We start from the raw sequence: 26,228 nt of genomic DNA, 5'->3' as shown, positions 1-26,228 counted from the left end.
GTAACTACAATGCTTCCCTGCTCCTGAATTCAGGGCAGCCTTGTTACCCGCATGTAGGTTGTGCCTGTGTGCGCTACAGTGATATGAAAATGGGGGGGCGTGGCTATCAGCATTGTCACTGCTGATTCACAATCCTGTAATTTGTCAATCTTCATCTGGCCACACCTAGTCCTGCCCACTGCTTTCTGCATTGTCCAAATCCCTCCCACTGTGAACTGCAGTGTCTGGGAGGGGGAGCGTGTGAGACACAAATGAAGGCTGGAAGGTTATAGGAAGTTTATTTTTTGCTATATGACACTTGTGCATCACGTAGTAACCAAATCTGGCACCTGTTTGGACAGCCACACAGGAGCCTTTAGATGTACATTAATGCGGTTGTAAACCATTGAAGAATAAAAAATAAAAAACCTGTAAGACAACGGCATAATGTGCTAGTATGCATCGCATTCTAGCACATTATGAAATACTTACCTTAGAACAAAGCCCTTCCAGTGGTGCCCACACACTGCTGAGACGGCTGAGTGTGCCCGGAGCCACGATGACGTCACTACCACGCATGCGTGCGAAAGCCGCCATTTCCAGCACAGGCCCTGAAGGTCCGCCACTGTAAGCCAGACCTTCAGAGCACATGCACCAATAATGTCATGTCATGATGTCAAGTTTAGGCAATATCCACAGTACCTACAGGTAAGCCTTTTTATAGGCTTACCTGTAGGTACAAGTGGTGTAACAGAGTTTACAACCACTTTCATGTTTAGGTATCTGTTCTTTACCTAGCAATCTGGGATGTCTATACACAATCGGGCTATTCAGCTCTCAGAAGAAAACCTACATATCAAACATTTGTACTGCTCTTCTCTGACTGGGAAAAGAAGTGAGTGGATTATGTGTTGAATGGCCGTAATCCGTTACTGGATGTTAGGAGAAGTGAGATTGTGATCCCGCAAAGTCATGGGCAGTAAAGTAATGTATAAAAATGGAATAAATAACAGCTAAAAAAGAAATCAAAAGTTAATAAAAGACCTATCGGATGGGGACCATGCATAAATAATTGTGCTTTTATTTATATTAAGTAATTTCTGTGACTCTTGTACTCGGATGCATTTGTATAGCCATAAATGCACTCTGATACAAGTGTCACAGAAATGCCCTAATTTAAACAAAAGCACAATGACATGTATGGTCCCGCTCCAATAAGTCTTTTTATTAAAGGGTTACTAAACACACAATAGCTAAATCAGTCTGTATATGCAGTAAAGCATGCTTGTTATACTCACTGTAGAACCTAAGGAGTTAATCCTCCGCATTGTATAAAAAGGCAGTTTGATCCTGTCTTCTCTGATCCTCCCCTTCTTTTACTGTCCCCATTAGATCTACTGATAGTACTGTGCCTTTGGAGTCACTCTCCACATCCTCAGTTTGGTGTGTATTACTAGAAAAACATTTTTTTCTTGGGAGGGTGCATGCAATCAGCACCGGGCCAATCAGCACTGTCCAGACAGAAAGTCAGGGGTCATGAAGCCTCATAGGACAGACAGAGGAGAATGGAAAACTCCTCCTACAAGCTTTAACCAGACACTGATAAAAGTCACAAGAATGCTATACTGATGATGAGAAAAGGTATTCAACAGTTTACATTTACTAAAATAATTGCATTTCCATGTTCTATGTACTGTGGGAGACCAGATGTATGGTTTGGTAACACTTTAAATTTTATTTCTGGTATTTTTACTGCCTTCATAAGGAATGAAAAAATACTATATAACCAAAAGTTTGTACACCTACTATATTGGTGAAAGTATGTGAACCCCCGTGGATTTCAGGCGTCTCCAGTGAAGGGTACTGGTAATCCACTTTTAGAGGCCATAAGGGCATGGTGATATCTTAGAGTGGCCCTGTACTGTGTATAGGGCCTGGAGTTGCAACATATTTCCTCTGCTTCCTCTTCACATTACAGCTGTTTCTCGCTTCTCCCCTTACTATCACCTCCTCTGAAGTGGTGAAGCATGGAAAGAGATAATTTGCACAAACAGCCAATCAGGTGCTTTCATCCCACCTTATTAAAACTGGCCATTTGCACTGGAATCACTATCACCTCTCACTTTGCTGTGATGGGAAGCAGAGGACATCTGTTCTTCATCACAGCTACATAAAAAGCTGCACAGGGAAGATAAGCTGTGATCAGGGCTGAACTTACTATTGGGCTTTACTGGGCTCAAGCCCATGGGCCCCACCCAATAGGGGGCCCTGCGGCGCCTGCGCTATAGCCGAAAGACGGCAACAGCGCGGACGCCAATTGCTGGGAGGGCGTCCCCGGATGTCCTCCTGTTTACTTCCCCTCTGGGCGCTGCTGCGGGCGCGCATCAGGGAAGTTCTGTGTTGGCCATGTCCCTTGGACACAGCCAATCACAGATGGTGCTAAATGGCCAATCACAGCGGCCTTTTAGCACTCGATCGGAGTGTCCAATGGGAGGTGATCTCTTTACATATGAGATCATCTCTCATCGCCGGCTCTCCCTCCTCACACAGAGACAGCGTGTGAGGAGGGAGAGCTTCCGTGCTGCAGCGGTGAGTGAACACTCACACTGGTTACAGTTACACTACACAACATAGTGCCATCTGTCCCCAGTGCCACCTATCAGTGCCAAATGTCCCCATCGTCATCTGTCCCCAGTGCCACCTATCAGTGCCACCTGCCTCCAGTGCCACCTGCCCCCAGTGCCACCTGTCAGTGTCACGTGTCATCAGTGCCATCTGTCATCAGTGCCACCTCTCAGTGTCACGTGCCATCTGTTACCAGTGTCACGTGTCATCAGTGCCACGTATTAGTGCCATCTATCATCAGTGCCACGTGTCATCAGTGCCACGTATTAGTGCCATCTGTCATCAGTGCCACATATTAGTGTCATCTGTCATCAGTGTCATGTGTCATCAGTGCCACGTATTAGTGCCATCTGTCATCAGTGCCACGTATTAGTGTCATCTGTCATCAGTGCCACGTATTAGTGCCATCTGTCATCAGTGCCACGTGTCATTAGTGCCACATATTAGTGTCATCTGTCATCAGTGTCACGTTTTTCAAGCTTCAATCAGTGGTCATATAAATAGATTATTACTTTTTTTAACATGTAACACTGTCTACGGTACCAGTCAACATTATGTTCTATTTAAAGTAATGTATAGAAGGTAGGGCCCGAAAGTGACTTAAGCCCAGGGGCCCCACCACCCTGAGTCCTGCCCTGGCTGTGATAGTCACCATGCGACTCATCTCAGTTGCATAAACAGACATCTTAATGTGGAGTATGTATTAAAAATATAGAAAATTTACTGTAGATATGTAATATCAGAGGTGCAAATGATAGCAACTAGACATGTGCACTGCCGAAAAATGTGTTCGCTTTCGTTTTCTTTTCATTCGAAAAATTCGAAAATCCAAAAATAAGAAAGAAAATTAGAAAATTAGAAAATTTTAAAAAATAACTAACTAATAATAACTAACTAATAAATTATAGGTATTGAAATTTCCTTTCAAATTTGGCTGTTAGTGAACGTAACGAATACGAATTTATCCTGAAGTTACCATATATCCGAAATAACGAATGCAGCATCTAAACAAATGGATCAGAACAAATTAATAATAAATAATAATAATAAAAAGATTTTCATTTCGTTTGCGTTCCATTCGTTTTAAACACGGCATTCGTTATTTTGGATAATTTGTAACTTCTGATACATTTGTATTCGTTACGTTCACTAACAGCCAAATTTGAAAGGAACTTCCAATACCTATAATTTAATAGTTAGTAGTAGTCAAGTTATTATTAGTTAGTTATTATTTCAGATTTTCGAATTTTCGGATTTTTCAATTACGAATTTTCCAATTTACAAATATTCTGAAAAATTTGTTAAATGGGTTTTCGTTTCAAATTAATGAATTTGTCAAAATTCTTTAAAAAAACGAATTTGTAATGAAATGAATTGCACATGTCTAATAGCAACTTGTAAACTGGAACAGGCAATAGTTTCATCAGAACAATAATACTAAACTAGAGACAGAGATACAACACTGGCAGCTGTCAAGCCAAAAGACTGATAAAATTGGTTTGCAGGAGTCAGATCGGCCCATGTTACTCTGAACATAAGTCCAGACAAACCTTAATGATTAGTGGTCTGTAAGCACTGGATCGCTCAGTGACCTAGTAAAGCTGTCCTAAAAACCACCTACTAAGTCCATTCCAAACACGTATGCCGTGAGCCCCCAAATAAGGCCTGCTCTGCAAGCAAGTGTGGGCTCCATGGCCCCTACTGAACTTCGACTACCCAAGTGGGATCCAATGAGAATCAAACACATTTTTTCAAAAGTTTTGTTTCCTGAGAAATGTGTGGTGATTATGATAGACCTCTTTAAACTGAACACAAATGTAATATCAGAAAGACGGTATCACATAGGAATATTAGGAAATATGAAACAAACTTTTGCTGACCATATGTTTTTAATTACATTACAACATGCTGCATGAGTTCAACGGGACCAAAAGTGTTTTGCTGCTAATTTTGGTTTGTACTCCTTGTCCTTATCTCGCTGCAATGCCTAATAAAAGTCAACCAGCATTGATGGCTTCCAGTTGTCCTGATACCATTTTTCCTTTGTGGCAGTGTCTGGGGGAAACCTTTCACCATGTTCGTCACTGGCATCACTAACTGCATTGAGATTTTCAGAAAAAAAAGTCCAAGTGTGAATGCAGAAAATGAATCCTCAGTGACGTGCTGCACTTCATGGTCTTGTATGCTGTATGAAGTTTGTCTACCAGCTGAATGTAGGTTGGTGCTCTGCAGTTGCCAAGGAAATTCTCAACGACATCCTTAAATGCTTGCCAGGCAATTTTCTCTTGTCCCACTAACAGATCTCTGAACCACTTGTCTTTGATGAAATATCTGCTCTGCGGACCAACAAAAATGCCTTCTTTGTCTACTTTTGATTCCTGAAACCCCTCAGGGGCAGACGCCTTTTTGTATTGGTTTTTTCTTTTTCTAAAACCAAATAAGAATACATTAAAAAAAAATGCCTTCCTTAATCTTTGCATCAGTTATTTTTGGAAACATCTGTCTCAAATAGCGAAAACTTTCACGTTCCTCGTTCATCACTTTCACAAAATTTTTCATCAGTCCAAGTTTAATGTGAAGAGAAAGTAATAAATATTTTTGTTGGGTCAACAAATTGTTTATGTGCCACATATTTGTATCCTAGAACCAATTTTTTTTCCGAAACTGAGTTTCTTTTTAATGTAACGTGACTCTTGCATAACTGACCCATTCATGAATGTAACAACGGTACTTGGTATATCCGAGCCGCATGCCAAGCAGCAATCATCAATTTCAGATCTCCATAGACTTTCCAGTTGTACTTGGTCTACTAGATGTGCTTCAACAGTTCAATTTTGTTTTGGTATGCTTTTTTCATGTATAGCCAACAGGTATTGCAAATTGCAAAAACTGAAGATTGCTATAAAATGGTTATCTTTGTGATTAGCAGTCAAGTATTTTGTAAGATACACCAAAAAGTGTTCAGGAAGCAAAATTTTTGTTGACCAGTGTTTTTTTTCATCATATGCTTATCCTGCATCTCCCGGGTTTACTCCATCGTAATCATAAACTTTAGGTGAACCTGTACTTTGTCCATGCCCCTCCCCAACTGAACACCATTCCTGTTCTCTGCTTGGGGGAGTTTTCCTAACCCCTGTTTGATAATGCTGGACCAATCCCCCCTGATGTCACATGTCTCACTACTTTACATTGTAGCAAAGTATAATTTCTTCAGTGTTGTCACATGAAAAGATATAATAAAATATTTACAAAAATGTGAGGGGTGTACTCACTTTTGTGAGATACTGTACCTGTCCAGTAATCCAGCGGTGTCCTCACCCAAGCCGATTTTTCAATTGGCTGTTGAGTGCTCCCGTACGGTTGCTATCTTTTCTTCAAGCCAAACCTGAACACTTTTCTGGTGCACAGCATTTTTTTTTTATGTAGTATACACTATAGACAATAGGATTGTAAAAGACCTTCGACACCTTTGGGTGGCTTGAAGAGAGTAGTAACACAGTGTGCTGTGTAGGCACGGCGAACAGAGGGTGTAGCCACATTGCGTTAACCATGGAAGGGGCCTAAATTAACCCACCCTACCTACAACATCCCTTACTATCCACTGCACCCCAACCTTTCACTGACAAAGTAGCCCATCCTACCTATAGCAACCCACACTATCAACACCACACCAAAGTGGCCCATTCTATCTCAACACTCCAAATCAGTCCATCATAACTAAGGCACCCCAAAGTGGACCACCATAACAACAGCACCCCAAAGAACCCTACACCAGTGGGATGCACAGGGGCAGGCAGCGGTGTGGACGGGGAGGGGGGCTGCAGTGTGGTCAGGGGGGCTGCAGAGTGGTCAGGGGGGCTGCAGAGTAGTAGAGGGGCAGTGGGATGGACAGGGGGACATTGGGATGGATGGGGGAACAGTGGGATGGACAGGGTGACTGTGGGATGGACAGGGGGACCGTGGGCTGGACAGGGGGACCGTGGGGTGGGCTGGACAGGGGGACAGTGGGGTGGGCTGGACGGGGGGACAGTGGGGTAGGCTGGACGGGGGGACATTGGGATAGACAGGGGGACTGTGGGATGGACAGGGGGACTGTGGGATAGATGGGGGGGACAGTGGGATAGACGGGCATATTGGGATGGACAGGGGGACCGTGGGATGGACAGGGGGACCGTGGGATGAACAGGGGGACCATGGGATGGACAGGGGACAGTGGCATAGACAGGGACATTGGGATGGACAGGGGGACCGTGGGATGGACAGGGGGACAGTGGTGCTCAGTGGTGGACTGTATTGTATATATCTCTCTCCTGCTGTCCCGTTCTGTAAGCTGTGGGTTGCACTTACTCCCTGTACTGAGGCTGATCACTACACTGGCTGCTCCCTCTGCTGGGCTCCTGCAATTAGCGCTGCATTGACAGTGGCGAGGAGGGTGACTGACCGGACTAGTCTGTAACTTACCTGTCACAATTTCACAAACTATGATTAGCTCTGCTGGAGGCTGGAGTGGGGGAAGAAGGGGAGAGCGTGCTGCTGGTGGGAGAGAGCATCCTGCATTTGCTGATCGGCACATTGAAGGGGGGGGGGGGGCGATGGGGGACTCACTTGGGAACGCTGCTCACCACTGAAGGCGTGGGGGAAGGGGGGTGTTGCTGCTGGTGGGAGATGGCACATCGGAGCGGGGGAGCAGGATGAGGCACTCACCACTGAAGCCACAGGAGCTGGGGGAGTGCTGCTGGCGGGATTCGGGAGATGCCACATTCGGGGGGGAGGGGGGTTGTGAGGGCATGGTGCTGGTGGAGGGCTGCAGGTACTTTCCACACTGGCTGGGACTGGAGCTTATGCTGTGGTGTCCGGTTCACAGGAGGATACAAACCTGGGCGCAGCTGTCAAAACCCGGACTGTCCGGGTCATTCCCGTACAGGTGGCAACCCTATGCTCCCGCCGTCATCTTGACTAAGGGAAATCGGCTGTGAAACCTTGCGGCTTCACAGCTGGTTTCCTATTGTGCATGCGCAAAACACTTTGTGAATAAGCCAGCTGCGGGGGAAGAAGGAGGGGCCAAAACTTTGCAGCAAAGTTGGGTGTCTGTCTCTCTCCCCCACCAAAGATGCCAAATGTGGCAGTGGAGAGAGGGAGGAGGCAGACAAACGGAGCTTCTCCTTTTGGGTGGAGCCCAGTCCTAATGTACATTGAGTATTATATAGCACTTCTCTGTGTTGTGGTGATATGACTTGTGCGCATGCACAGGAGTGACATCATCACGTTGTGTACAGACTTACCGTACCCAGTACCAGTTATGGTTCTTTTTCCAGTCTGAATAAAGATCAGTGTCACCCAACCCATTTTCTATGAGCCCAGGCTATCCAGGGAATGCTCTTGGGGTTAATTATCATGCAGACAGGGCTCACAATACTCCTGGTCTGAGAAGAGCACCCCTAACATGATCCTCGATACACCATAACCCCTAAAGATTCCTACTTATCTTGTTGGTCAACAAAAGTATCAGGTGATCAGGTTATCACTAAAATTTCCCTTTTCATACCGGGATCTATTGTGGCTAGGGTTGCCACATGTCTGGGATTCGCCCGGATAGTTCAGGTTTGGAATCATGCGTCCGGGTTTCAGACCGCCTAAAACCCAGACACATTATTCAGACCAGACTATGGCTTTCCAGCAGGGTTGCTGGCTGCAGTTGTGTAAGCCGAGAGTTTGTGTTATGCTCTTTCACACAGCCCAAAGCCAACACTAACAATCCCCCCCCCACACACACACACACAGATAGGAGAGAAGAGAGGGCTCCTTCTGCATCTCTTCCACACTCCCTTACCCCTCTTTGTCTGCCCACACTCCAATCCCTGGCTCTGTGGCTCAGAAAAGTGGGGGTGGGAAATTTGAAGTCCAGTAGCCTCGGATACATCTGGATGAGAGGTGCCCACTGCCAAGAGGTGAATGAGCTCACCATCCATCCCTGTCTGTGACTGAAGTCTCCCCCCTCCCTCCTTCTCTCTCCTGTCTCTACACTAAGGTAAATCAGGGTTCTTAGAGCACCCCTTACATCAGAGTTCCTCTTTACACCAGAGGCCAAAGTGTTCCTCCTTACATCAGAGTTCTCAGTGTTCCCCCTGAAATCAGGGTTCCCCCTGAAATCAGGGTTCCCAGAGCATCCTTATGTTATATATGTTATATATGTTATGAGTCCCCAGAGTTCCCCCTTACATCAGAGTCTGCAGAGTCCCCCCTTACATTGTAAGGAAACTGCGAGTTCAAATGTAAAAGGGGAACTCTTGTGATTAATTTAGAAATGTATTTAATTTAAATTTAAAAAAAAATAAATTAATTTAGAAATGTTATTTATTGCAAAATATATGTATAGTTTATACTATTAAAAAAAAAAATAGCTGTGCACCGGTAAAGTGTTCGGGATTGACTTGAAGAAAAGCTGGCAACCCTAATTGAGGCCCAACAGATTTGTAAAAATGTGACTTAAACGTATTACATCTTATATACACAAACAAGATATAAAACACAAAACAATTCAATTTTCTGTAATTCCATAGAAAGCATCTGGGAACAGAGAGCTGAATCAGCTTACCATGTACCCGGGTCCAGCCTTAATAGAGTAATTTAGTGTTCATTCTTGTGAATGCTACAGGGATGCCTTGATTGTGGGATTTCAGATTCAAATTATTTCTTCCATGTCAAATTCTCCTCTGCTGATGAAGAACATTTTCTCTATTATGTCTATTACCTTAGAAACATATAAAACAAGCTTATAGTCAGTATATATCAACTGCAAACAAGAACCCATTGTACAGCCTTGTGTCCATTGGTGTGCACAGCCTATTGCATTACAGTGTATATCCCAGAGCACAAACACACGTGTGTATATCAGCAGAGCAGTGGATGGTGTCAGTTGAGCAGAGATTGGTGTTAGTAGGGCAGTGGACAGTGTCAGTCGTTTTTTAATTTGTATTATGTTTTACAATTTTATTTTTTACAATATTTTTATTATATTTTTTTTCTATTTTTTTTTCTATTTTTTTTAGGAGCCCCATTGAGGGGCTTTGGTGAAATGTCAAGGCCCTAACAGAGCCCTGATGTCTCACTTTTGAGACAGAGAAAGGAACTGAGGACAGAGATTCCCCAGTCCCTTGCTCTGCAGCCTCAGGTGCACTGGACAGTGAATGAATGAGAAGTGCTTCCTGTCCATTCACAAACTGAAGCATAGTAAACTTAGTTTACTATGCTCAGTTAAGAATGAACACAGGAGCGATCGGTACAGATCACTCACTTTGTTTATGTAGAAAAGGAAGGGGTCGATAAATGAAATATTTACTGTCCCCTTCTCCTGCTCTCCATCCTGAAACATCTCCTGCAGCAGCCGGCAGGAGAGGAGAGGGGGGAAGCTGAAAGCATTGCAGGAGGGAGACAGGGGGCGCCAGAAAGCAGGGGGATCGGGATTAGGGTGTGCCCAGGCACATCCGGCACACGCATATGTTTGTGTCCATTCACTGGCATGTATAGGTGCAGAATTTCCACTACTATGACATAAAGTAGAACTAAAGACATTACGTTTTTATTTTGAATAGAGTAAGAAATCCGTGTCCCTTTGATGAGCTAACCCTTCACTTCCTGTCCTGTACCCAAAACAGGAAACGAGAGGAAATCCTTCCCTGGTTGCCACCAGGGTCACAAGAACTAGTGTCCCCATTGGAAGGTTTCCCATCTATTCCTGTTCTGGTTACAACTATGAAACGCTAACTTTGGGATTTTCTTTTACTTTTAAAAGGTAAGCAGGACAAGTAGAAAAGGGTGAATCTGCCTAATGGAGGCACAGACAGCAAAAAAAAAAACTGACAGGGGTTATTATCCTTCTCCATAACAAAAAATAATTTGCCTTTAGTTATACTTTAAAGCAGAGTTCCACCCAAAAGTGGAACTTCCGCTCATTTGTCTCCCCCACCCCCACTCTGGTGCCACATTTCGCACCTTCCAGGGGGAAGGGGGGGAGCGAATAGCCTGTAGGTAGCCTGTCCTCACTTCTGGGAGAACGAGCCTTGGTGAATTACGTCAGCGGCTGGGCTCCTCCCTCCTCCTTCCCCGGCCACCGGGCCAGTAGGAGAGTGCATTGGTGCCTCGCGCGTGTGCAGTAGGCACCCGATGTGAAGCCGTAGTGCTGCAATGCCAGCTTCTCTTACCGCCAATGGCAGCGGCAGCACCCGACAGCTGATGGAAACATCAGCTGTGGGACCGACATCGCTGGACTCCAGGACAGGTAATTGTCCTATTATTAAAAGTCAGCAGATGCAGTATGTGTAGATGCTGGCTTTTAATTTTTGCAGGTAGGCGGACCTCTGCTTTAAGCACTAGATGTAAAATGGGCCAGTGCGTTTTCACAAAGAGATCTTTCTTTTGGTGGTATTTAATCACCACTGGTTTTTCTATTTTATGCGATATAAGTGAAAAAAGAGCAAAAATGTTTTGCAAATAAGTCATTTTTCTTCATAAATTTGGGCCACAATTTATACTGCTACATATCTTTGGTAAAAAATAACCCAAATTGGTGGATATTATTTAGTCTGTGTGAAAGTTATAGAGTCCACAAGCTATGGTGCCAATCACTGAAGGCCCATCTCATTTCTTGAGACCCTAACAAGCAAGGAAAGTACAAATACCCCCCAAATGACCCCTTTTTGGAAAGTAGACAGCCTAAGCTATGTAGTAGGAGGCATGGTGAGTTTTTTTAAGTTTAATTTTCCAAAAAACTGTGAGAAAAAAATTAAGACATTTATTTATTTATTTATTTATTTTTTCACACAAACTTGTCATATTAACAGGTTATTTCTCACACACAGCATATGCATACTTGCAACTAAACCCCAAAATACATTCTGCTATTCATCCTGAGTATGGCGATATGTGTGAGACTTTTACACAGCCTGGCCACATACAGAGGCCCAACATTGAAGTAGCACCTTCAGGCTTTCTACGAGCATAAATTGCACATCTCATTTCTTAACCACCTATTACACTTTTGAAGGCCCTGGAGCACCAGGACAATGGAATTGCCCACAAAATGACCCCATTTTGGAAAGAAAACACCCCAACATACAATCTATGAGGCCTGATGAGTCTTTTAAACGGTTCATTTTTTTCCAGAAGTTTTGGGAAAATGTGGGGAAAAAAATGAAAACGCATTTTATTTACACAAAGTTGTCCATTTATAAGATATTTCTAACATATAGCATGTACATAACAAAAATTGCACCCCAAAATACATTCTGCTAGTCCTCCTGAGTATGGCAATAACACATGTTTGAGACTTTTACCCAGCCTGGTCACATACAGAGGCCCAACATCCAAGTAGCACCTCCAGGCGCTCTAGAAACATAAATTATACATATAATTTTTTGACCACCGATCACATTTTTGAAGGCCCTTCATATTTCTAACACATAGCAGGTCCATACCAAATAACAAAAGATTACCTGTGGTTTTAGAAGTGCAGTGGTCCACAGAGAAGAGCGTTGGTCCAGGCAGCAGACAGGGATGTGGTCAGCAACAGCAAAAGCAATCGTCCAGACAGCAGGAATACTGTCCACAGTTAATACAGGCAGAGATACTGTCAGCACAGCAAAGCACAGCCAAAGCATTGGTCCAGGTAGCAGGCATAGGTGTCCAGGCAGAAATACTGTCCAAAGTCAGTAGAGGCAGCAGGCAGATATATGGTCAACACAGCCAAAGAATTGGGCTAAGCAGCAGGAAGAAACATGGTCCATAATGTCCTGGGTCATTACAGGCAGCAATATGGTCAGCACAGCCAAAGTATTGGTCCAGGCAGCAGGAAGGACCATCAAGCTTAGGTCCAGGGGGACAGGGGTAGAGGCTTCTCCCACCCAAATCTCTTTGAAGCCTCCAGGCAACCAGACCCTGTTCTGGGAGCACAGAAAACCAAAAACATTTTATTTCTACTCAGAACGCTATTCTGAAGCCCCCCCGCATATGTTAGATCCCTGTGTACTAAAGTAAAAGGGCAAAAGATCAGTCCAAGTGGCAGGCAAAAACATAGTCATTTAACAGGCCGAGGTTGGTGCACGTGGAAGTCAGAAACTTGGTTTAAATCGGCAGGCAAGGACATCGTCTGTAAACAGGCCAGGGTCAGTTAATTAACATGGAAGGTAGAAACATGGTAGCAGGCAAATAATCCACACAGGTATTTGAAATGGGGAAATGGTAGTCTGGTAATAATAAGGGGATCTAATATCTGATGAATGTGTGATAATTTTTGATGCAATCTCTGATGCACAGGCCAGGTTGGGAGGAACATTGGGGACAATAATAGCTGGTATCTCTTCTAACTCCTCCTTTTCTGCATACACAGCATCATTTTTTGGCGTCTTCTTCCAGATTCTGTGGGGGGAATGTTATAGGGAAAATGTTGCCCGTGAAGTCGACTCACACTATCAGAGCGAATGCTTCCTGGGACGGTTCCTTGTTGGTAAATTAGGGCAGTGATAATGTCTTCAATATACTTGAGGTAGGTGATTTGCTGGTTTTCAGTTGATTTTTGGAAGCAGACAAACAAATTAAACATGGCCATATGAAATAGATGAAATGCAACTTTCTTATACCAATAACGGGACTTTCGGGTTGACAAATAAGGTTGTATCATCTGATCGTTTAAATCCACCCCCCTTGTACAGATTGTAGTCATGGACACATTCAGGCTTTACAACGGGGCCACATCTTCTCTGGATCTCCACCAAGGTGTCATTGTGGATGGTAGAGAGGATGTGGACATCTTTCTTGTCCCTCCACTTCATGGCCAACACCTCCTCATTTCTCATGAAGGCCGATTCCCTGTTTTGCAATTTATTTGTTAATAGATTTTGTGGGAAGCCCTTCTGTTTTTTTTTTTTTGAAGGTACCACAGGCCAGGGTTTGTTTACTGTAAAGGTGACGAAAAAGGACCAGACTGGTATAATAGTTATCCACATATAAATGGTATCCTTTTTTGAACAGGGGTAGGCTAGCTTCCAGACAATTTTCCCACTGGTTCCAATATATGTGGGGCACTCACAGGGCTGGAGCTGGGAGTCATTGTCTTCATAGATATGGAATGTGTACACATATCCAGTGGCTCGATCACACAATTTATTCAATTTCAACCCATACCTGGCTCTCTTACTTGGGATATACTGCTTGAAGTGCAGTTGGCCAGTAAAATGTATAAGGGATTCGTCCACACAAATGTTTTGGTCTGGGATAAACACTTCAGCAAATCGATGGGAAAATGAATTTATTAGGGGGCGTATCTTGTACAATTTGTCGTGGTTGGGATGATCTCAGGGAGGGCATTGCCAATTATCGTTAAAGTCTAGAAAACGCATAATCATGTTGCAGCATGTCTTGGACATGACAGCAGAATATATCGGCATGGGGTGATTGGGGTTGGTGGACCAATGGTCATGGAGTTCGTTTTTTTTTGTAAGCCCCATATTGAACGTAAGGCCCAAAAACTATTTTAATTCGTCCAGTGTGAGACATCGCCACTGGAACATGCGGGCTTAAGATGAATTGGGGTTGGCAGCAATAAATTGCTCTGCATACAGATTGGTTTGGTCGACTATATTCTGCAACAAATCTTGTGGGAAAAATAAAAATACTATGCGGTACTAGTGGCGGCCTGATGGCGATACTGATGGCGGTACTGGTGGTGGGCCTGTGACAGATGGGCTGCTTGACTGACAGGTCCAGATGAACAGAAGTTCTGACAGGTCCTCTTTATTGGGGGAGGGGGCGTGTTGTGCACAGTAATACAGTAGACAGACACTGATTTCACACGATCGGTGTGTGAGGACAGAGCAGGGATCAGGTAGTAACTGCTCCTCAATGTTTACATTTGTGACCAGCTGTTATTGGACACAGCGGGTCACGTGTTAAACAGACAATTTAATTGGCTGTTTACCTTGATCGGGGAAGCGATGTGCCCGAGGGACACGCCGTCCCCGATCGCTGCGCTATGCGCCTCTGATTCTGGTGACACATGTGATCGGCTGTGATTGGACACACAGCCGATCACGTGGTAAACAGACAATTTCATTGGTTGTTTACCGTGATCGGGAAAGCGCTGTGTCCGAGGGCACGCGCTAGGGGTTATCCTGAAAGACATCATATGACGTCTAGTCAGGATAACACAACCATCGCCCGGCCGTCATTCTGCTATAGGCCGGGTGGGAAGTGGTTAAATAAAGAGATGAGGCCAGTTCAACACCCCACAGTGGGGAACTGTGAAAAGAAAAGGGGAAGTAAATGGTAATAAAATAGAAATCAGAAAATAAAAATATTGTAGAAAATAGGTTATAGGTAAAAGAAATACACAAAAATGAACATCTAGTTTCAAAAGGGCCTGAAGCCGAAAAAAAACTTCACCTCCTCCAGCCCTACCTGCCTCCAAAATATTACATGCTTTAGTATCCCACAGAGGCCTGTCACATGCCTGGGCATTTAGTCACATGATCTCAGCTGAAGGCGAGAATAAGAGTTAAAGTGTCAATAAACCCTCATTAAACTCTCATTATATGCTATATTACAGAGTGTTCATACTCACAAAGCCACTAAAGCATTCGTTTTGTGTAGAGTGAAATATACCCGATTGATCCTGCCTTCAGCTGTTCCTCCAAATCTTCTCTGTGTCCTCACCGCAGCCTGAGATTTTGTAGACCGGCTAGTGTCCTCCAATGGAGCATGCTCAATTTCAGTCCCCTTCTAAGCTCTTCATTTCCTCCTTTTCCTTATCTGTGCAACCCACATGAGTAACAAAACGTTTTTCATATTTTGTTATAAAGATTTGCAAACAGGTAATTTTTCCTTCACTGATGAGCACTGATGAGGTGGCACTGATGAGGCGGCACTAGTGGGCACTGGTTAGGAGGCACTGATGAGGCTGCACTGATGGGTGGCACTGATAGGTTGCACTGATGGGCACTGATAGGTGGCACGGAAAGTTGGCAGTGATAGGTGCACTGATGGTCACTGATAGGTGGCAGTGATGGGCACCGATAGGCGGCACTGATGGGCACTGATAGGCCGCATTGATAAGTGACACCGATGATGAGGCAGAGATGGGTACTGATTGGCAGCACTGATGGGCACTGATTAGCAGTACTGATGGGCACTGATAGATGGCACCGGTGGGCACTGATTAGCAGCACTGGTGGGCACTAAAGGGACCGATGTCCCTCGCCTTTAACAGAAGTCAGTTAACGGCTTTCTTCCTTTCTTAACGCTGACAGCATGAGGGGAAAAAAAGACGATAACCAGCTTCTGTTTACTTCCGCGATCAGCTGTCATTGGCTGACAGCTGATCACGTGGTAAGGGGCCTGCTGTGATTGGCCCTTTACCTCGACCAGTGATCACAGAGCGCACCCCAGGGGGCGTGCAGGCAGCGTGAGAACTGGAGGATGTCCATGTACGCCCTCCCCACATTTTAAGCCCGCGCTGTAGCCGTCTTTCAGCTATAGTGCGGGCATAAAGTGGTTAACAAAAGTCAGACAAATTTCGATCAGTCTATGGCCAACTTTATTCTCACTTCATGTTGCATCTCCATACAAGAAGTGAAGGGAACTCTCCACAGTGGTAGAAATACACTGAGAGGGGTTTTAACCATTTACTATTCTATCCCCCAAAAAATTGGCTATGCTGTACATACACTTTAATTTGACTATAGGCATGCTTTCAGAAGAACTGGTTGTAATTATCTATGTATATTATGTCTTTTCTGCAGAATAATAGAATACAGGGAAATAAATGTTAATTTCTCTAATCATCTCTTATTCCATTGAAGTTTTTCCAGTGCCATGATAGAATGTCACAGCCCCCATTGTGCGAACCTTCCGCCGTCCATGAATTCTCCAGTCCGGGTGGTGGAAGGAAACTCGCTGCTTATGTTGCTTCTGCAGTCAACACACTTTTCCAATTATACAAATAATTACGACTTGGTTTTGCTTTAGTCCACAGCCAAGCGCTGATTTGTGAGTTGGTATCAGGACATAAAATATGCGCAGTGTATAAGGCCTGTATTTACATTAATCCCAATCTTTCATAATGACGGGATGTATATTTGTTTTACTTGGATTCTACTGGAACCCGGAGTGTCAAAGATAAACAGAGTGTGGCTCTGAACATCAATCCTTCTGCCGTACAATTCCTAGGATACCCACTGCTGTTCAGAGTCTTATTCTAGGCCTAGAATGCCTTTCGTCTAATGTACTATTTTTCACACTTGTAGAATACCCTTAACCCGTGCCCAATTTTTGTTTTCCTGATTGACTGCTGTTTAGTAGATTCATTGTACACTGCAGTGAACAGGCTTTGCATACTCTTTGTGGGTTCCTTCACTATTAAAGCAGTATGAAACCCCAAACCAAAAAAATGTATTATATTGCAGCTTACCACTCATTGGATGTGGTGGCTGCATTAGTTTTATTTTCTTTGGCTTTTTTCCCTCTGTTTACCCCTGGTGATCTGGACAGTAACACACCTCCTGTATTAGTGAGACACGACTCTGGAGGAATGAGCACAGGAGGACCAGCAGTATTCTCAGTTTGGGGGGGGGGGGGGTTAAATGTGTTAGCGCATGTATTTACACTAACGAACTGAAGCCAAACTCCAGCTCAAACTTTATAATCATTTACAGCAAGCAGCTTTTCCTTTTGGAATAAAGGTTTTGAATAAATAAATCAAAGCTGATCATTTGAAGCACCCCTGCCAGTGTTAAGTGCTTTGTTTCATCCATGTAAACTTATACATTCTGCTGTAGAGCTTGAGCTTTTGAAAAACAGACTTGTTTGCTGGATCACAGATGAAAATAGAAGAAAGAAAGCCTAAAAAAGAAAATGAATGCAGCCAACACATCTAAGAATTGGTAAGCTGCAATATAATAAATGTTTGCTTTTATTTTTAATACCACTTTAAAGCCACCTGCTACCAGTCAATTAACTGAATACAGTATATATACATATATATATATATATATATATATATATATATATATATATATACATATACATACACAGTATCTAACAAAAGTGAGTACACCCCAAAATGGCCCAATTAGCCATTTTTTCTCCCCGGAGTCATGTGACTCGTTATGCCCTGTTGTTGGAAAATTAAATCGTTCTGAACGCGGTGGTGTAAAACACCTACGTCGGGACTATAAATGGGGCAGTAGCCAATAGCTTTCGTCTCTTAATTTATTCTGAGCATGCGTGGCACTTTGTGCGTCGGAATTGTCCACACACGGTCGGAATTTACGCGAACGGATTTTGTTGTCGGAAATTTTTTTTAGCCTGCTCTCAAACTTTGTGTGTCAGAAATGCCGATAGAAAAAGTCTGATGGAGCCCACACACAGTCGGAATTTCCGACAACAAGCTCCGATCGCACATATTCCGTCGGAAAGTCCGACCGTGTGTACAGGGCATTAGTGTTACAAGGTCTCAGGTGTGAATGGGGAGCAGGTGTGTTAAATTTAGTGTTATCGCTAGAGTTTCCACCTCATCCCTTTAAACCTGAACACATATTAATTACACAGGTTCTGTGGCTGATTAGGGTGGTAATTAAACTCACGTGTTGCCTTATCTGCATTTAATTAGCCTCAGAACCTGTGTAATTCATATGTGTTTGGGTTTAAAGGGATGAGGTGGCAACCCTAGTTATTGCTCTCACTCTCTCATACGGGTCACTGGAAGTTCAACATGGCACCTTATGGCAAATAACTCTCTGAGAATCTGAAAAAAAGAATTGTTGCTTTACATAAAGATGGCCTATAAGAAGATTGCCAGGACCCTGAAACTGAGCTGCAGCATGATGGCCAAGACCATACAGCGGTTTAACAGGACAGGTCCCACTCAGAACAGGCCTCACCATGGTCAACCAAAGAAGTTGAGTGCACGTGGTCAGCGTCATATCCAGAGGTTGTCTTTGGGAAATAGACATATGAGTGCTGCCAGCATTGCTGCAGAGGTTGAAGGGGTGGGGGGTCAGCTTGTCAATGCTCAGACCATACACCACACACTGCATCAAATTGGTCAGAATGGCTGTTGTCCCAGAAGGAAGCCTCTTCTAAAGATGATGCACAAGAAAGCCCGCAAACAGTTTGCTGAAGACAAGCAGCTTAAGGACGTGGATTACTGGAACCATGTCCTGTGGTCTGATGAGACCAAGATAAACTTATTTGGTTCAGATGGTGTCAAGCATGTATGGAATCAACCAGGTGAAGAGTACAAAGACAAGTGTGTCTTGTCTACAGTCAAGCATGGTGGTGGGATTGTCATGGTCTGGGGCTGCATGAGTGCTGCCGGGACTGGGGTGCTACAGTTCATTGAGGGAACCATGCATGCCAATATGTACTGTGACATACTGAAGCAGAGCATGATCCCCTCCCTTCGGAGACTGGGTTGCAGGGCAGAATTACAACATGACAACGACCCCAAACACACCTCCAAGACGACCACTGTCTTGCTAAAGAAGCTGAGGGTAAAGGTGATGGACTGGCCAAGCATGTCTCCAGACCTAAACCCTATTGAGCATCTGTGGAGCACCAGCTTCATGATGTCGTCATGGAGGAGTGGAAGAGGACTCCAGTGGTGACCTGTGAATGCCATGCCCAAGAGGGTTAAGGCAGTTCTGCAAAATAATGGTGACCACACAAAATATTGACACTTTGGGCCCAATTTAGACATTTTCACTTAGGGGTGTACTCACTTTTGTTCCCAGCGATTTAGAAATTAATGGCTGTGTGTTGAGTTATTTTGAGGGACAGCAAATTTACACTGTTATACAAGCTGTACACTCACTACTTTACATTGTAGAAAAGTGTCATTTCTTCAGTGTTATCACATGAAAAGATAGAATAAAATATTTACAAAAATGTAAGGGGTGTACTCACTTTGGTGAGATACTGTATGTAACAAAATGTTCCATACTCCCCCTGAGTGCTTTTGTCATATACCGCTTCCTCCCAGTCTGAATATAGATATCAGATATTCCAACCGCTGACAACAAAAAACAAGGCAATACTCGTTTGGTTGCTGAACAGGAACCGATTTATTAGAGAAGACACACAAACATATACAGCATGCTGACAATACAAACTGTAACCAGAAACCTAATTAACATGAGCTAGTTATCTAATCATTAACCCAGACTAGGTGACTCAGAGATATGACCTTTCAGGGTAGACTTGCTGTCTCCTACTCACAACTTACAATACACATAAGTATAAGCACATCCCCCAATAGTTTGCTAGGAGACAAAGGTGTGTTAATGAGCACAATAAACTATTTGGTGAAAGACCCTGGCTTTCCAGATCTCATTAATCAGCATTCCTTTCACATACATCTGTCCACTGAGTCCCAAGCTGTCAGAGACCATCATGGCCTCCTTAATAATGTCCTTTTGCATTACCTAACAGCAGGGCTTTTTTCCAGCAGGAACTAGAGGGAACTCAGTTCCACCACCTCTGGCTCAGTTCTTCTGCTACCTGCTCACCACTACCACTTGGTAACACCTGAAGTCCAGCTTCTGCGTTTACAAGTGATAGCTGATCTCCCAGTAGCTCCCACAGGTCAGATCTCCTGCGCAGATCCCACTGAGTGCCGGACAGGGACAAGGGAGATACAGAACAGATGTCCAGGGTTCAATGCAGTCATGGGCAGGAGAGGGTGCGTGGTAGGCTGCACCCTCTGTGGTCTCCATTTTTTCCCTGGTGACCAGTTGTTGATGCTCCTACTGCATAATTTCCCTTGCAAGTGTATAGTATGCTGGGAGGTACTACAGCCGGATAGGTGTTTCAGCTTAATATTGCAACAAAGGTAAGCCATATGACAGATGGTGGAGCTTTTAAGGATGGGGGAGAAGATGAGGGCAGTGGAGGGAGGGGGTTATATGCAGAGGGAAGAACTACTATTTGATGCCGTTTGGCAGGTATGTGTGTGTGGCGGGTATGGTTGAGTTCCTGCACCTATTCTCTGAGAAAAAAACCCTGCATAACAGAATATCTTCCTAAATGCTTGTAGCTCCCTCAAATGCCAGGGCCAATAGTCGGTAGGCAAGAGGCTAGCATTCAGTCCCCTCTGTCCTGGGTGAGTCTGTCACACTGTAGATATATTTATATATATATATATATATATATATATATATATAGAACAAAAACAACTTGTAGCACAAACTTCTTACCATGTCAAAGTCGAAAGACAGCTACAGCACTGCTCTGTTGTTCCAGGAGGGCGCCAATGGATGCTGCCCCATTAGTGCTATCAATCAGTGCCCATCAGTGCCTCCTTATCAGTACCGCCTATTAGTGACCATCTGTACTGCCTATCAGTGCTGCCTTATCAGTGCCTCCGCATCAGTGCCCATCATTTCCGGCTATCAGTGCCCATCAGTGAAGGAGAAAAATTACTTATTTGAAAACTTTTATAATAGAAACTAAAGCCTTGTACACACGATCGGATTTTCCACAGACAAAGCGTCAGACTTTTGTCCGAAGGGCGTTGGCCACGAACTTGTCTTTCATACAAACGCCACAAAATTGTCGGCCAACAAACATGAACATAGTGACGTACTGCGTGGCTTTTCAGCTCTTTAGCGCCACCCTTTGGGCACCTTCTGCTAATGTTGTGTTTGGTGAGCACTGATTCTGAGCATGCGTGTTTGTACTTTGGACTTTTGTCTGACGGACTTGTGTACACACGATCGTAAAATCTAACAACAGAACGCTGTCCACGTAAAATTTATAAGCCTGCCATCCAACATTTGTCCGCAGAAAATCCGACAGCAATTGTCCGATGGAGCGTACAAACGGTCGGGTTTTAGGCCAACAGTCTATCAACACACAATTCCCGTCAGAAAATCTGAACGTGTGTACGAGGCTTAAGGAAGGTTTTTTTTTCCAACATTTTCCACCTTTATTCATTTGTTTAACAAAAAAAAGGGGGTATAAATGCCCAGTAAGCAAGTGGTTAATAAGTAAGAGAAAATTGAGCTGCTGTTGCTTGTTGGAAGGACAAAGCATGCTGGGTGCAACTATGACTTGTGGGAGATGAGGTCCCCAGACAGACTGTACCTGTATTACAGATTGGCAATGGAACTACACATCCCAGCATGACTCTGTGCAATGGTAAGGGAAGGTCTGTACCTGGGCTTGAGGCAGATGAGGTAAAGACACTTTTGGTAGACAGACCATGCTGCAAGCTTTTAGCAGAACGTTTCTCCATTGCATCAGGGACACAGAGAGGCAGAGTAGTGGAAATGTCCTGGTGCATGAGAACGCCATTGTAACTGACCGGTGCTGCTGCCCGTTCGTTGGCGAGAACTCCACTGTCGCTGACAGGTGCTGCCGCCTGATCATTGGGGAGAACTAACTTCACAGAGCTGCCGAAGGAGTACAGAGGGAGACCAGTGATTCAACGCTGGATCTGGGTCCCAACGTGCTGGCCAGCAGGGAAAGATATTTAATATAGACTGACAGACTTTTATTCTAATGCCGTGTACACATGACCGGATTTTACAGCATACTTTGCCCGGCGGACTTTTCGACGGACTTTACAACGGACTTTCCGAATGAACGTACTTGCCTACACACGATCAACCAAAGTCCGACGGATTTGTACATGATGACGTACGACCGGACTAAAACAAAGAAGTTCATAGCCAGTAGCCAATAGCTGCCCTAGCAGCATTTTTTGTCCATCGGACTACCATACAGACGAGCGGACTTTTCGACCGGACTCGAGTCCGTCGGATAGATTTGAAACATGTTTCAAATCTAAGTCCGTCAAACTTTTGAGAAAACAAAGTCCGCTGGAGCCCACACACGATTGAATTGTCCGACGAAATCCGGTACGCCGGACCAAGTATGCTGTAAAGTCCGATCGTGTGTACGTGGCATTACATTTTCCCATAGGCAGGACCCTCCCTAGTATAGAGTTTAGGTGTTATTCTCTGGACCATTGGCTTACTACCAACTGTATACAGTACCCTAATTGCTACTCTTTATATATTTGTTTGCCAACTGTGAATCCTATTTGTTGGAGGGGTTGTTGCCATTTCCAATTCTCTGCCTGCCACATATGTATTATACACATATACTGTATACAGGGCTTTTTTTCTCAGACAATAGGTGCAGGAACTCCCCCTTTCCGAGTCACCCCTTTTCTCCATCCCTACCCACCTCCGAGCACCATCCCTTGGTTCTATCCCCTACCCACCTCCCAGTACCGCCCCTTTTAGACAATACAGAACCAAATATCATTTTGTGTTGCTAAGTAATTTGTATGGAATTTGGTAATGGTATCAAGAAAAGCAGTGAAATAGATCCCCTGCAGCCAGAAACAATAGATCCCCCTAACAGCAATGGAGCAACCCACAACAAAATTTCCCCCCCAGCAACAATAGACTCCTGGCAGCATCAACAGATCTCTGCACAGCCATCATTAATAGACTCTCCGGCAGCCATTAACAATAGACCCCTCCCCCCAACAGTAGATCTCTTTCAGCAACAACTGACCCCCCAGTAACATAAGACCCACCCCCAGCAACAATAGGTCCCCCACCAGCAACAATAGACCTCCTTAGCAACAATAGACCCACCCTGCAAATATATATCCCCTCCAGCTAGAATAGATCCCCCAGCAGTGAGCATCAATGCCCCGCAGCACACCCTAGCACCCCTTACCAATACATACAGTCAGTCCAGGAGGTGCTGGAACTGCGTTTCCCCGCATTCCCACTGAAAAAAAGCCCTGACTGTATATACCTGTATGTTGTTACAATAAACATCCCCTCTTCAGTCTGGGTGCTGCTTGTATGGTTACAAGGAGGGAACAGGGACCTGAAGAAACATTGGCTCCTTCAGGGATAAACACTGCATAAATGTTAAAAGGTAGAACAATATAGTGGGACTTTGCATGAGGATAGTGGGGCCATTCTAAACCCCTCCTCCATCCCGGTTCAGTAGTGAAATAGGGGGAGAATAAATGCGGGACTTTGAACAAGGCACATGGGAGCAAAGGTGTAGATTGAATAAAAAAATGCAATTTATTATTAGAATAATACAAAAATTCATACAGTTACATATTTAGGCACATAGCTCTGCATATGTTGGCACTTAGCTCTATGGTGTTGATTATATGGTCAAAAAATATATTCCATCAATAATTTCAAATACAAACAAATAAATACATTAAAATAGGACCATTCATACATATAGGTTAGTCATGTATACACGTAACGGTAGTTGTAAGCTCTACGTCGTTTCGGGACCTTATAGCCACTCATCAGGAGCATAACCGTAGTGATACCTATGAATTGGGGAGATAGTAGTATTGAATGGTATAAATACACATGTGGGTAAATGTAAAACATGAATATCACATTGTTATTTTAGCCATGGACTCACAATGGTGTCTGCGCAGAGGCGGTGCGGCCCAGGATGCCAAGCCAAGCCATAGGTTAGCCATGACTAACCTATATGTATGAACGTTCCTATTTTAATGTATGTATTTGTTTGTATTTGAAATTATTGATGGAATATATTTTTTGACCATATAATCAACACCATAGAGCTAAGTGCCAACATATGCAGAGCTATGTGCCTAAATATGTAACTGTATGAATTTTTGTATTATTCTAATAATAAATTGCATTTTTTATTCAATCTACACCTTTGCTCCCATGTGCCTTGTTCAAAGTCCCGCATTTATTCTCCCCCTATTTCACCACTGCATAAATGTTAGTGCAAATAAAAAAAAAGGATCATGGACAGTTTTTGTGTTGCAAGGTGGCTATTTACAATCTGGCAAAATTATCAGCATATAAAAATGTGTGCCGGAATCTCCAGAATACGAAAAATACACTCCAAGCCTGCACAGGAATCAGAAAGGACAAGCATTTCATTTATCATTTTTAAAATTCATTACATCACTGGCCTGCATTTGCGTGTCAAAATAGCTTGAAAAGGCAAAGTGACATAAATCATTTTTGAAGTGTAGAATGAAATACATACAGTAAGTATATGATATCCATTGTATTAGGTATTAGTGCCTCATTTTTGCAATATGATGGTAACTCAATCACATATTGTTCTCGGCAGATTATCACCTGGTTTCAATCCCACCATTGCCCGTGAGGACTCTGATTTGGGGTGAGAGACCTTACCACTTTGAAAACTTAAAAGGTTAAGTGCTTTGTATCCATGTTTCTCCCACAGCATGCCATCTTTAATTTCTTCCATTGACGATACATTTTACTTATAGTATTTTATGACAAACAATCATATTCTGGACACAGCAAGAGCTCCCAAAGGAAGGAAAATAAATTCCATTCTTCCTTTGAGTTATGGTACATAGTGTTTTGATATATACCTTCCTTAAAGTGACACTAAACAATATCCTTATTCTCCAAAAAAGAATTCATACACATCCAATACTCAATGGCCCTGCAATCTATTTTTCATTAAATTGTTTCTTACTGTGTTTTTCTGCCCCCTTGTGGTGTCCCCTGCTGTTTCTGTTTCTTTTCCAGGTGTTCCTGTTCTGTACCAGCCCGTCCTATTCCTTAATGTCTAGTAAGCTGATGATCCTGGAGCACAACTGCTGGTGATACTGGAACACTCTTCCCTGCTGTCTCTTACACACAAAGCGTGATGTAAAATGTCAGAATTTAAGATGTTTTTCACAATCACTATTCAGATTAAACTCTGCACTGGGAATCTGCATGTGATGGGTGATCCAGGAAGTAGAAAGTGAGGAGGTTACACAGCACATGCTTCAGGTATTATTATAAAGGATTTATATAATACCACCAGTTTGTGCAGTACTTTACAAAATAAAGGGAGACAGTATAGTTACAATACAATTGGATACAAGAGGGTTATGAGGGGCCCTACTCGTGGGAGCTTACAATCTAAAAGTGAGGGGCAAGTTATTCAACAAGCAAAAACTTTGAGGGATCAGCTGATGGAGAATGTAGAAGTACAGGTTGAGGTAGGATAAGCTTTCCTAAAGAGATGAATTTTCTGGGATTCCCAAAAGTTGGACAGATTTGGAGACAGTCAGGGCAGATTAGTGTAGGAGATCCATAGTATAGAAGAAGCTCTGGAGAAGTCCCAGAGATGACCATAACAGGATGTGACAAGGGAGCCAGAAAACAAGAGGCCTTGGGAGGAGAGGAGTGGATGAGTAGTTTGCATAAGTACAGTAAGTAAATGTTGGCAGTACTGCTCCAAGCCCACTGTGTATACCTTCCTTCGGCTTCAATAACTTCTCCGGGTTCCAGTCTTCCGAAGGAGCATGTTCCGTGCCATATGCTCACTGACATATCAAACAGAGACTGCACATTATCTGTGGTAACCATGATTCTTTATGCCAGCTTCAGCTCAGTCCCTCCTATAATCTCTCTGATGCATTTCACCTGGATTGGATTTAGTCTCGGAGGATTTCTATGACTAAGCCCAATCTGAGTGAAATGTGTCAGCTTATGGAACATAGACTGAGCTGGAGCAGGCATCTGGTCTACAAAATCGCAGTTAACATGGATAGTGGGTGGTCTCTACAGAAA

This window comes from Aquarana catesbeiana, linkage group LG05 (assembly GCF_042186555.1).
Source record: "Aquarana catesbeiana isolate 2022-GZ linkage group LG05, ASM4218655v1, whole genome shotgun sequence".
NCBI lineage: Eukaryota > Metazoa > Chordata > Amphibia > Anura > Ranidae > Aquarana > Aquarana catesbeiana.
This window is presented reverse-complemented; position numbering follows the sequence as displayed.